This window comes from Rhipicephalus microplus, unplaced genomic scaffold, assembly GCF_043290135.1.
Source record: "Rhipicephalus microplus isolate Deutch F79 unplaced genomic scaffold, USDA_Rmic scaffold_179, whole genome shotgun sequence".
NCBI lineage: Eukaryota > Metazoa > Arthropoda > Arachnida > Ixodida > Ixodidae > Rhipicephalus > Rhipicephalus microplus.
The window spans coordinates 53,726-66,279 of record NW_027464750.1 but is presented as its reverse complement, the minus strand read 5'-3'; positions in this window follow the sequence as shown (position 1 = coordinate 66,279).

Genomic DNA, 12,554 nt, shown 5'->3' with positions numbered 1-12,554 from the left:
ATGGGCTCTTAACCGAAAGGTTGGAGGTTCGAGCCCACCCGATGGTGGTGCGGCGATTTTTTTTCTTTGGGCTGATAGCTCCGAAGAAATGTTCTGACGGTGGTGAGAGTGGAGCACGACTGCCTCCGTGGCGCAATTGTCTAGCGCGATCGGCTGGTAACTGAAACGTTGGAGGTTCGAGCCCTCCCGGGAGTGGTGTGTTGCTTTTTTTTTCTTTGGGCTGATAGCTTTGAAGATATGTTCTGATGGTGGTGAGAGCGGAGCAGGACTGTCTCCGTGGCGCTATTGGCTAGCGCGATCGGCTGGTAACCGAAAGGTTGGAGGTTCGAGCCCACGCGGTGGTGGTGCGGTGCTTTTTTTCTTTGGGCTGATAGCTTTGAAGATATGTTGTGATAGTGGTGAGAGTGGAGCACGACTGTCTCCGTGGCGCAATTGGCTAGCGCGATGGGCTGTTACCGGAAAAGTTGGAGGTTCGAGCCCTCTCGGGAGTGGTGTGTTGCTTTTTTCTTTGCGCTGATAGCTTTGAAGATATGTTCTGATGGTGATGGGAGTGGAGCACGACTGTCTCCGTGGCGCAATTGGCTAGAGTGATCGGCTGTTAACCGAAAGGTTGGAGGTTCGAGCTCACCGGGTGGTGGTGCGGCGCTTTTTTTCTTTGGGCTGATAGCTCTGAAGAAATGTTCTGACGGTGGTGAGAGTGGAGCATGACTGTCTCCGTGGCGCAATTGGCTAGCGCGATGGGCTCTTAACCGAAAGGTTGGAGGTTCGAGCCCACCCGATGGTGGTGCGGCGATTTTTTTTCTTTGGGCTGATAGCTCCGAAGAAATGTTCTGACGGTGGTGAGAGTGTAGCACGACTGCCTCCGTGGCGCAATTGGCTAGCGCGATCGGCTGGTAACTGAAAAGTTGAAGGTTCGAGCCCTCCCGGGAGTGGTGTGTTGCTTTTTTTTCTTTGGGCTGATAGCTTTGAAGATATGTTCTGATGGTGGTGAGAGCGGAGCAGGATTGTCTCCGTGGCGAAATTGGCTAGCACGTTGGGCTGTTAACCGAAAGGTTGGAGGTTCGAGCCCACCCGGAAGTGGTGTGATGATTTTTTTTCTTTGCGCTGATAGCTTTGAAGATATGTTCTGATGGTGGTGAGAGCGGAACAGGACTGTCTCCGTGGCGCAATTGGCTAGCGCGATGGGCTATTAACCGAAAGTTTGGAGGCTCGAGCCCACCTGGTGGTGGTGCGGCGTTTTTTTTCCTTTGGGCTGATAGCTCTGAAGAAATGTTCTGATGGTGGTGAGAGTGGAGAAAGACTGTCTCCGTGGCGGTGGTGGCTAGCGCGATCGGCTGTTACCCGAAAGGTTGGAGGTTCGAGCCCACCCGGAAGTGGTGTGTTGCTTTTTTCTTTGCGCTGAGAGCTTTGAACATATGTTCTGGTGGTGGTGAGAGTGGAGCGGGACTGTCTCCGTGGCGCAATTGGCTAGCGCGATCGGCTGTTAACCGAAAGGTTAATGGTTCGAGCCCACGCGGTGGTGGTGCGGTGCTTTTTTTTCTTTGGGCTGATAGCTTTGAAGATATGTTGTGATGGTGATGAGAGAGGAGCACGACTGTCTCCGTGGCGCAATTAGCTAGCGCGATGGGCTGGTAACTGAAAGGTTGGAGGTTCGAGCCCTCCCAGGAGTGGTGTGTTGCTTTTTTTTCTTTGGGCTGATAGCTTTGAAGATATGTTCTGATGGTGGTGAGAGTGGAGCACGACTCTCTCCGTTGCGCAATTGGCTAGCGCGATCGGGTGTTAACCAAAAGGTTGGAGGTTCGAGCCCACCCGGTGGTGGTGCGGCGCTTTTTTTCCTTTGGGCTGATAGCTCTGAAAAATTGTTCTGACGGTGGTGAGAGTAAAGCAGGACTGTCTCCGTGGCGCAATTGGCTAGCGCAATCGGCTGTTAATTGAAAGGGTGGAGGTTCGACCTCTCCCGGGAGTGGTGTGTTGCTTTTTTCTTTGCGCTGATAGCTTTGAAGATATGTTCTGATGGTGATGGGAGTGGAGCACGACTGTCTCCGTGGCGCAATTGGCTAGAGCGATCGGCTGTTAACCGAAAGGTTGGAGGTTCGAGCCCTCCCGGGAGTGGTGTGTTGCTTTTTTTTCTTTGCGCTGATAGCTTTGAAGATATTTTCTGATGGTGGTGAGAGTGGAGCACGACTGTCTCCGTGGCGTAATTGGCTAGCGCGATGGGCTATTAACCGAAAGGTTGGAGGTTCGAGCTCACCGGGTGGTGGTGCGGCGCTTTTTTTCTTTGGGCTGATAGCTCTGAAGAAATGTTCTGACGGTGGTGAGAGTGGAGCACGACTGCCTCCGTGGCGCAATTGTCTAGCGCGATCGGCTGGTAACTGAAACGTTGGAGGTTCGAGCCCTCCCGGGAGTGGTGTGTTGCTTTTTTTTTCTTTGGGCTGATAGCTTTGAAGATATGTTCTGATGGTGGTGAGAGCGGAGCAGGACTGTCTCCGTGGCGCTATTGGCTAGCGCGATCGGCTGGTAACCGAAAGGTTGGAGGTTCGAGCCCACGCGGTGGTGGTGCGGTGCTTTTTTTCTTTGGGCTGATAGCTTTGAAGATATGTTGTGATAGTGGTGAGAGTGGAGCACGACTGTCTCCGTGGCGCAATTGGCTAGCGCGATGGGCTGTTACCGGAAAAGTTGGAGGTTCGAGCCCTCTCGGGAGTGGTGTGTTGCTTTTTTCTTTGCGCTGATAGCTTTGAAGATATGTTCTGATGGTGATGGGAGTGGAGCACGACTGTCTCCGTGGCGCAAGTGGCTAGAGCGATCGGCTGTTAACCGAAAGGTTGGAGGTTCGAGCTCACCGGGTGGTGGTGCGGCGCTTTTTTTCTTTGGGCTGATAGCTCTGAAGAAATGTTCTGACGGTGGTGAGAGTGGAGCATGACTGTCTCCGTGGCGCAATTGGCTAGCGCGATGGGCTCTTAACCGAAAGGTTGGAGGTTCGAGCCCACCCGATGGTGGTGCGGCGATTTTTTTTCTTTGGGCTGATAGCTCCGAAGAAATGTTCTGACGGTGGTGAGAGTGGAGCACGACTGCCTCCGTGGCGCAATTGTCTAGCGCGATTGGCTGGTAACTGAAACGTTGGAGGTTCGAGCCCTCCCGGGAGTGGTGTGTTGCTTTTTTTTTCTTTGGGCTGATAGCTTTGAAGATATGTTCTGATGGTGGTGAGAGCGGAGCAGGACTGTCTCCGTGGCGCTATTGGCTAGCGCGATCGGCTGGTAACCGAAAGGTTGGAGGTTCGAGCCCACGCGGTGGTGGTGCGGTGCTTTTTTTCTTTGGGCTGATAGCTTTGAAGATATGTTGTGATAGTGGTGAGAGTGGAGCACGACTCTCTCCGTTGCGCAATTGGCTAGCGCGATCGGGTGTTAACCAAAAGGTTGGAGGTTCGAGCCCGCCCGGTGGTGGTGCGGCGCTTTTTTTCCTTTGGGCTGATAGCTCTGAAGAATTGTTCTGACGGTGGTGAGAGTGGAGCAGGACTGTCTCCGTGGCGCCATTGGCTAGCGCAATCGGCTGTTAATCGAAAAGTTGGAGGTTCGACCTCTCCCGGGAGTGGTGTGTTGCTTTTTTCTTTGCGCTGATAGCTTTGAAGTTATTTCTGATGGTGAAGGTGTGGAGCACGACTGTCTCTGTGGCGCAATTGGCTGGCGCGATTGGCTGTTAACCGAAAGGTTGGAGGTTCGAGCCCTCCCGGGAGTGGTGTGTTGCTTTTTGTTCTTTGCGCTGATAGCTTTGAAGTTATGTTCTGATGGTGGTGAGAGTGGAGCACGACTGTCTCCGTAGCGTAATTGGCTAGCGCGATAGGCTATTAACCGAAAGGTTGGAGGCTAGAGCCCACCCGGTAGTGGTGCGGCGCTTTTTTTCCTTTGGGCTGATAGCTCTGAAGAAATGTTCTGACGGTGGTGAGAGTGGAGAAAGACTGTCTCCGTGGCGCAATTGGCTAGCGCGATCGGCTGTTAACTAAAAGGTTGGAGGTTCGAGCCCACCCGATGGTGGTGCGGCGATTTTTTTCTTTGGGCTGATAGCTCTGAAGAAATGTTCTGGCGGTGGTGAGAGTGGAGCATGAATGTCTCCGTGGCGCAATTGGCTAGCGCGATCGGCTGTTAACCGAAAGGTTGGACGTTCGAGCCCTCCCGGGAGTGGTGTGTTGCTTTTTTCTTTGCGCTGATAGCTTTGAAGTTATGTTCTGATGGTGGTGAGAGTGGAGCACGACTGTCTCCGTAGCGTAATTGGCTAGCGCGATAGGCTATTAACCGAAAGGTTGGAGGCTAGAGCCCACCCGGTAGTGGTGAGGCGCTTTTTTTCCTTTGGGCTGATAGCTCTGAAGAAATGTTCTGACGGTGGTGAGAGTGGAGAAAGACTGTCTCCGTGGCGCAATTGGCTAGCGAGATCGGCTGTTAACTGAAAGGTTGGAGGTTCGAGCCCTCCCGGGAGTGGTGTGTTGCTTTTTTTCTTTGGGCTGATAGCTTTGAAGATATGTTCTGTAGGTGGTGAGGGTGGAGCAGGACTGTCTCCGTGGCGCCATTGGCTAGCGCGATCGGCTGTTAACCGAAAGGTTGGAGGTTCGAGCCCACCCGGTGGTGGTGCGGCGCTTTTTTTCCTTTGGGCTGATAGCTCTGAAAAATTGTTCTGACGGTGGTGAGAGTAAAGCAGGACTGTCTCCGTGGCGCAATTGGCTAGCGCAATCGGCTGTTAATCGAAAGGGTGGAGGTTCGACCTCTCCCGGGAGTGGTGTGTTGCTTTTTTCTTTGCGCTGATAGCTTTGAAGATATGTTCTGATGGTGATGGGAGTGGAGCACGACTGTCTCCGTGGCGCAATTGGCTAGCGCGATCGGCTGTTAACCGAAAGGTTGGAGGTTCGAGCCCTCCCGGGAGTGGTGTGTTGCTTTTTTTTCTTTGCGCTGATAGCTTTGAAGATATGTTCTGATGGTGGTGAGAGTGGAGCACGACTGTCTCCGTGGCGTAATTGGCTAGCGCGATGGGCTATTAACCGAAAGGTTGGAGGTTCGAGCTCACCGGGTGGTGGTGCGGCGCTTTTTTTCTTTGGGCTGATAGCTCTGAAGAAATGTTCTGACGGTGGTGAGAGTGGAGCATGACCGTCTCCGTGGCGCAATTGGCTAGCGCGATGGGCTCTTAACCGAAAGGTTGGAGGTTCGAGCCCTCCCGATGGTGGTGCGGCGATTTTTTTTCTTTGGGCTGATAGCTCCGAAGAAATGTTCTGACGGTGGTGAGAGTGGAGCACGACTGCCTCCGTGGCGCAATTGTCTAGCGCGATTGGCTGGTAACTGAAAAGTTGCAGGTTCGAGCCCTCCCGGGAGTGGTGTGTTGCTTTTTTTTTCTTTGGGCTGATAGCTTTGAAGATATGTTCTGATCGTGGTGAGAGCGGAGCAGGACTGTCTCCGTGGCGCTATTGGCTAGCGCGATCGGCTGGTAACCGAAAGGTTGGAGGTTCGAGCCCACGCGGTGGTGGTGCGGTGCTTTTTTTCTTTGGGCTGATAGCTTTGAAGATATGTTGTGATAGTGGTGAGAGTGGAGCAGGACTGTCTCCGTGGCGCAATTGGCTAGCGCGATGGGCTGTTACCGGAAAAGTTGGAGGTTCGAGCCCTCTCGGGAGTGGTGTGTTGCTTTTTTCTTTGCGCTTATAGCTTTTGTTCTGATGGTGGTGACAGTGGAGCAGGACTGTCTCCGTGGCGCAATTGGCTAGCACGATCGGCTGTTAACCGAAAGGTTCGAGGTTCAAGCCCTCCCGGGAGTGGTGTGTTGCTTTTTTCTTTGCGCTGATAGGTTTGAAGATATGTTCTGTTGGTGGTGAGAGTGGAGCACGACTCTCTCCGTTGCGCAATTGGCTAGCGCGATCGGGTGTTAACCAAAAGGTTGGAGGTTCGAGCCCGCCCGGTGGTGGTGCGGCGCTTTTTTTCCTTTGGGCTGATAGCTCTGAAGAATTGTTCTGACGGTGGTGAGAGTGGAGCAGGACTGTCTCCGTGGCGCCATTGGCTAGCGCAATCGGCTGTTAACCGAAAAGTTGGAGGTTCGACCTCTCCCGGGAGTGGTGTGTTGCTTTTTTCTTTGCGCTGATAGCTTTGAAGATATGTTCTGATGGTGAAGGTGTGGAGCACGACTGTCTCCGTGGCGCAATTGGCTGGCGCGATTGGTTGTTAACCGAAAGGTTGGAGGTTCGAGCCCTCCAGGGAGTGGTGTGTTGCTTTTTTTTCTTTGCGCTGATAGCTTTAAAGTTATGTTCTGATGGTGGTGAGAGTGGAGCACGACTGTCTCCGTAGCGTAATTGGCTAGCGCGATAGGCTATTAACCGAAAGGTTGGAGGCTAGAGCCCACCCGGTAGTGGTGCGGCGCTTTTTTTCCTTTGGGCTGATAGCTTTGAAGATATGTTCTGATGGTGGTGAGAGTGGAGCTGGACTGTCTCCGTGGCGGAAGTGGCTAGCGCGATCGGCTGTTAACCGAAAGGTTGGAGGTTCGAGCCCTCCCGGGAGTGGTGTGTTGCTTTTTTTCTTTGGACTGATAGATTTGAAGATATGTTCTGATGGTGGTGAGAGCGGAGCAGGACTGTCTCCGTGGCGCTATTGGCTAGCGCGATCGGGTGTTAACCAAAAGGTTGGAGGTTCGAGCCCACCCGGTGGTGGTGCGGCGCTTTTTTTCCTTTGGGCTGATAGCTCTGACGAATTGTTCTGACGGTGGTGAGAGTGGAGCAGGACTGTCTCCGTGGCGCCATTGGCTAGCGCAATCGGCTGTTAATCGAAAAGTTGAAGGTTCGACCTCTCCCGGGAGTGGTGTGTTGCTTTTTTCTTTGTGCTGATAGCTTTGAAGATATGTTCTGATGGTGGTGGTGTGAAGCACGACTGTCTCCGTGGCGCAATTGGCTGGCGCGATCGGCTGTTAACCGAAAGATTGGAGGTTCGAGCCCTCCCGGGAGTGGTGTGTTGCTTTTTTTTCTTTGCGCTGATAGCTTTGAAGATATGTTCTGATGGTGGTGAGAGTGGAGCACGACCGTCTCCGTGGCGTAATTGGCTAGCGCGATGGGCTATTAACCGAAAGGTTGGAGGTTCGAGCCCACCCGGTGGTGGTGCGGCGCTTTTTTTCTTTGGGCTGATAGCTGTAAAGAAATGTTCTGACGGTGGTGAGAGAGGAGGATGACTGTCTCCGTGGCACAATAGGCTAGCGCGATGGGCTCTTAACCGAAAGGTTGGAGGTTCGAGCCCACCCGATGGTGGTGCGGCGATTTTTTTTTGGGCTGATAGCTCTGAAGAAATGTTCTGGCGGTGGTGAGAGTGGAGCATGAATGTCTCCGTGGCGCAATTGGCTAGCGCGATCGGCTGTTAACCGAAAGGTTGGACGTTCGAGCCCTCCCGGGAGTGGTGTGTTGCTTTTTTCTTTGCGCTGATAGCTTTGAAGTTATGTTCTGATGGTGGTGAGAGTGGAGCACGACTGCCTCCGTGGCGCAATTGGCTAGCGCGATCGGCTGGTAACTGAAAAGTTGGAGGTTCGAGCCCTCCCGGGAGTGGTGTGTTGCTTTTTTTTTCTTTGGGCTGATAGCTTTGAAGATATGTTCTGATGGTGGTGAGAATGGAGCAGGACTGTCTCCGTGGCGCTATTGGCTAGCGCGATCGGCTGGTAACCGAAAGGTTGGAGGTTCGAGCCCTCCCGGGAGTGGTGTGTTGCTTTTTTTTCTTTGCGCTGATAGCTTTGAAGATATGTTCTGATGGTGGTGAGAGTGGAGCACGACCGTCTCCGTGGCGTAATTGGCTAGCGCGATGGGCTATTAACCGAAAGGTTGGAGGTTCGAGCCCACCCGGTGGTGGTGCGGCGCTTTTTTTCTTTGGGTTGATAGCTCTGAAGAAATGTTCTGACGGTGGTGAGAGTGGAGCATGACTGTCTCCGTGGCACAATAGGCTAGCGCGATGGGCTCTTAACCGAAAGGTTGGAGGTTCGAGCCCACCCGATGGTGGTGCGGCGATTTTTTTCTTTGGGCTGATAGCTCTGAAGAAATGTTCTGGCGGTGGTGAGAGTGGAGCATGAATGTCTCCGTGGCGCAATTGGCTAGCGTGATCGGCTGTTAACCGAAAGGTTGGACGTTCGAGCCCTCCCGGGAGTGGTGTGTTGCTTTTTTCTTTGCGCTGATAGCTTTGAAGTTATGTTCTGATGGTGGTGAGAGTGGAGCACGACTGTCTCCGTAGCGTAATTGGCTAGCGCGATCGGGTGTTAACCAAAAGGTTGGAGGTTCGAGCCCGCCCGGTGGTGGTGCGGCGCTTTTTTTCCTTTGGGCTGATAGCTCTGAAGAATTGTTCTGACGGTGGTGAGAGTGGAGAAAGACTGTCTCCGTGGCGCCATTGGCTAGCGCAATCGGCTGTTAATCGAAAAGTTGGAGGTTCGACCTCTCCCGGGAGTGGTGTGTTGCTTTTTTCTTTGCGCTGATAGCTTTGAAGATATGTTCTGATGGTGAAGGTGTGGAGCACGACTGTCTCCGTGGCGCAATTGGCTGGCGCGATTGGTTGTTAACCGAAAGGTTGGAGGTTCGAGCCCTCCAGGGAGTGGTGTGTTGCTTTTTTTTCTTTGCGCTGATAGCTTTAAAGTTATGTTCTGATGGTGGTGAGAGTGGAGCACGACTGTCTCCGTAGCGTAATTGGCTAGCGCGATAGGCTATTAACCGAAAGGTTGGAGGCTAGAGCCCACCCGGTAGTGGTGCGGCGCTTTTTTTCCTTTGGGCTGATAGCTTTGAAGATATGTTCTGATGGTGGTGAGAGTGGAGCTGGACTGTCTCCGTGGCGGAAGTGGCTAGCGCGATCGGCTGTTAACCGAAAGGTTGGAGGTTCGAGCCCTCCCGGGAGTGGTGTGTTGCTTTTTTTCTTTGGACTGATAGATTTGAAGATATGTTCTGATGGTGGTGAGAGCGGAGCAGGACTGTCTCCGTGGCGCTATTGGCTAGCGCGATCGGGTGTTAACCAAAAGGTTGGAGGTTCGAGCCCACCCGGTGGTGGTGCGGCGCTTTTTTTCCTTTGGGCTGATAGCTCTGAAGAATTGTTCTGACGGTGGTGAGAGTGGAGCAGGACTGTCTCCGTGGCGCCATTAGCTAGCGCAATCGGCTGTTAATCGAAAAGTTGGAGGTTCGACCTCTCCCGGGAGTGGTGTGTTGCTTTTTTCTTTGCGCTGATAGCTTTGAAGATATGTTCTGATGGTGGTGGTGTGGAGCACGACTGTCTCCGTGGCGCAATTGGCTGGCGCGATTGGCTGTTAACCGAAAGGTTGGAGGTTCGAGCCCTCCCGGGAGTGGTGTGTTGCTTTTTTTTTCTTTGCGCTGATAGCTTTGAAGTTATGTTCTGATGGTGGTGAGAGTGGAGCACGACTGTCTCCGTAGCGTAATTGGCTAGCGCGATAGGCTATTAACCGAAAGGTTGGAGGCTAGAGCCCACCCGGTAGTGGTGCGGCGCTTTTTTTCCTTTGGGCTGATAGCTCTGAAGAAATGTTCTGACGGTGGTGAGAGTGGAGAAAGACTGTCTCCGTGGCGCAATTGGCTAGCGCGATGAGCTGTTAACTGAAAGGTTGGAGGTTCGAGCCCTCCCGGGAGTGGTGTGTTGCTTTTTTTTCTTTGGGCTGATAGCTTTGAAGATATGTTCTGATGGTGGTGATTGTGGAGCAGGACTGTCTCCATGGCGCAATTGGCTAGCGCGATCGGCTGTTAAGCGAAAGGTTGGAGGTTCGAGCCCACGCGGTGGTGGTGCGGCGCTTTTTTTTCTTTGGGCTGATAGCTTTGAAGATATGATCTGATGGTGGTGAGAGTGAAGCAGGACTGTCTCTGTGGCGCAATTGGCTAGCGTCATCGGCTGTTAACCGAAAGGTTGGAGGTTCGAGCCCTCCCGGGAGTGGTGTGTTGCTTTTTTTTTCTTTGGGCTGATAGCTTTGAAGATATGTACTGACGGTGGTGAGAGCGGAGCACGACTGTCTCCGTGGCGCCATTGGCTAGCGCGATCGGCTGTTAACCGAGAGCTTGGAGGTTCGAGCCCACCCGGTGGTGGTGCGGCGTTTCTTTTTCTTCGGGCTGATAGCTCTGAAGAAATGTTCTGACAGTGGTGAGAGTGGAGAAAGACTGTCTCCGTGGCGCAATTGGCTAGCGCGATCGGCTGTTAACTGAAAGGTTGGAGGTTCGAGCCCTCCCGGGAATGGTGTGTTGCTTTTTTTCTTTGGGCTGATAGCTTTGAAGATATGTTCTTATGGTGGTGATTGTGGAGCAGGACTGTCTCCATGGCGCAATTGGCTAGCGCGATCGGCTGTTAAGCGAAAGGTTGGAGGTTCGAGCCCACGCGGTGGTGGTGCGGCGCTTTTTTTTCTTTGGGCTGATAGCTTTGAAGATATGATCTGATGGTGGTGAGAGTGAAGCAGGACTGTCTCTGTGGCGCAATTGGCTAGCGTCATCGGCTGTTAACCGAAAGGTTGGAGGTTCGAGCCCTCCCGGGAGTGGTGTGTTCCTTTTTTTTTCTTTGGGCTGATAGCTTTGAAGATATGTACTGACGGTGGTGAGAGCGGAGCACGACTGTCTCCGTGGCGCCATTGGCTAGCGCGATCGGCTGTTAACCGAGAGGTTGGAGGTTCGAGCCCACCCGGTGGTGGTGCGGCGTTTATTTTCTTCGGGCTGATAGCTCTGAAGAAATGTTCTGACAGTGGTGAGAGTGGAGAAAGACTGTCTCCGTGGCGCAATTGGCTAGCGCGATCGGCTGTTAACTGAAAGGTTGGAGGTTCGAGCCCTCCCGGGAGTGGTGTGTTCCTTTTTTTCTTTGGGCTGATAGCTTTGAAGATATGTTCTGATGGTGGTGAGAGTGGAGCAGGACTGTCTCCGTGGCGCCATTGGCTAGCGCGATCGGCTGTTAACCGAAAGGTTGGAGGTTCGAGCCCTCCCAGGAGTGGTGTGTTGCTTTTTTTTCTTTGGGCTGATAGCTTTGAAGATATGTTCTGATGGTGGTGAGAGCGGAGCAGGACTGTCTCCGTGGCGCTATTGGCTAGCGCGATCGGCTGGTAACCGAAAGGTTGGAGGTTCGAGCCCACGCGGTGGTGGTGTGGTGCTTTTTTTCTTTGGGCTGATAGCTTTGAAGATATGTTGTGATGGTGGTGAGAGTGGAGCACGACTGTCTCCGTGGCGCAATTGGCTAGCGCGATGGGCTGTTAACGGAAAAGTTGGAGGTTCGAGCCCTCTCGGGAGTGGTGTGTTGCTTTTTTCTTTGCGCTTATAGCTTTTGTTCTGATGGTGGTGAGAGTGGAGCAGGACTGTCTCCGTGGCGCAATTGGCTAGCGCGATCGGCTGTTAACCGAAAGGTTCGAGGTTCAAGCCCTCCCGGGAGTGGTGTGTTGCTTTTTTCTTTGCGCTGATAGGTTTGAAGATATGTTCTGTTGGTGGTGAGAGTGGAGCACGACTCTCTCCGTTGCGCAATTGGCTAGTGCGATTGGGTGTTAACCAAAAGGTTGGAGGTTCGAGCCCACCCGGTGGTGGGGCGGCGCTTTTTTCCTTTGGGCTGATAGCTCTGAAGAATTGTTCTGACGGTGGTGAGAGTGGAGCAGGACTGTCTCCGTGGCGCCATTAGCTAGCGCAATCGGCTGTTAATCGAAAAGTTGGAGGTTCGACCTCTCCCGGGAGTAGTGTGTTGCTTTTTTCTTTGCGCTGATAGCTTTGAAGATATGTTCTGATGGTGGTGGTGTGGAGCACGACTGTCTCCGTGGCACAATTGGCAGGCGCGATTGGCTGTTAACCGAAAGGTTGGAGGTTCGAGCCCTCCCGGGAGTGGTGTGTTGCTTTGTTTTTCTTTGCGCTGATAGCTTTGAAGTTATGTTCTGATGGTGGTGAGAGTGGAGCACGACTGTCTCCGTAGCGTAATTGGCTAGCGCGATAGGCTATTAACCGAAAGGTTGGAGGCTAGAGCCCACCCGGTAGTGGTGCGGCGCTTTTTTTCCTTTGGGCTGATAGCTCTGAAGAAATGTTCTGACGGTGGTGAGAGTGGAGAAAGACTGTCTCCGTGGCGCAATTGGCTAGCGCGATCAGCTGTTAACTGAAAGGTTGGAGGTTCGAGCCCTCCCGGAAGTGGTGTGTTGCTTTTTTTTCTTTGGGCTGATAGCTTTGAAGATATGTTCTGATGGTGGTGAGAGTGGAGCAGGACTGTCTCCGTGGCGGAATTGGCTAGCGCGATCGGCTGTTAACCGAAATGTTGGAGGTTCCAGCCCTCCCGGGAGTGGTGTGTTGCTTTTTTTCTTTGGGCTGATAGCTTTGAAGATATGTTCTGATGGTGGTGAGAGCTTAGCAGGACTGTCTCCGTGGCGCTATTGGCTAGCGCGATCGGCTGGTAACCGAAAGGTTGGAGGTTCGAGCCCTCCCAGGAGTGGTGTGTTGCTTTTTTTTTCTTTGGGCTGATAGCTTTGAAGATATGTTCTTATGGTGGTGATTGTGGAGCAGGACTGTCTCCAGGGCGCAATTGGCTAGCGCGATCGGCTGTTAAGCGAAAGGTTGGAGGTTCGAGCCCACGCGGTGG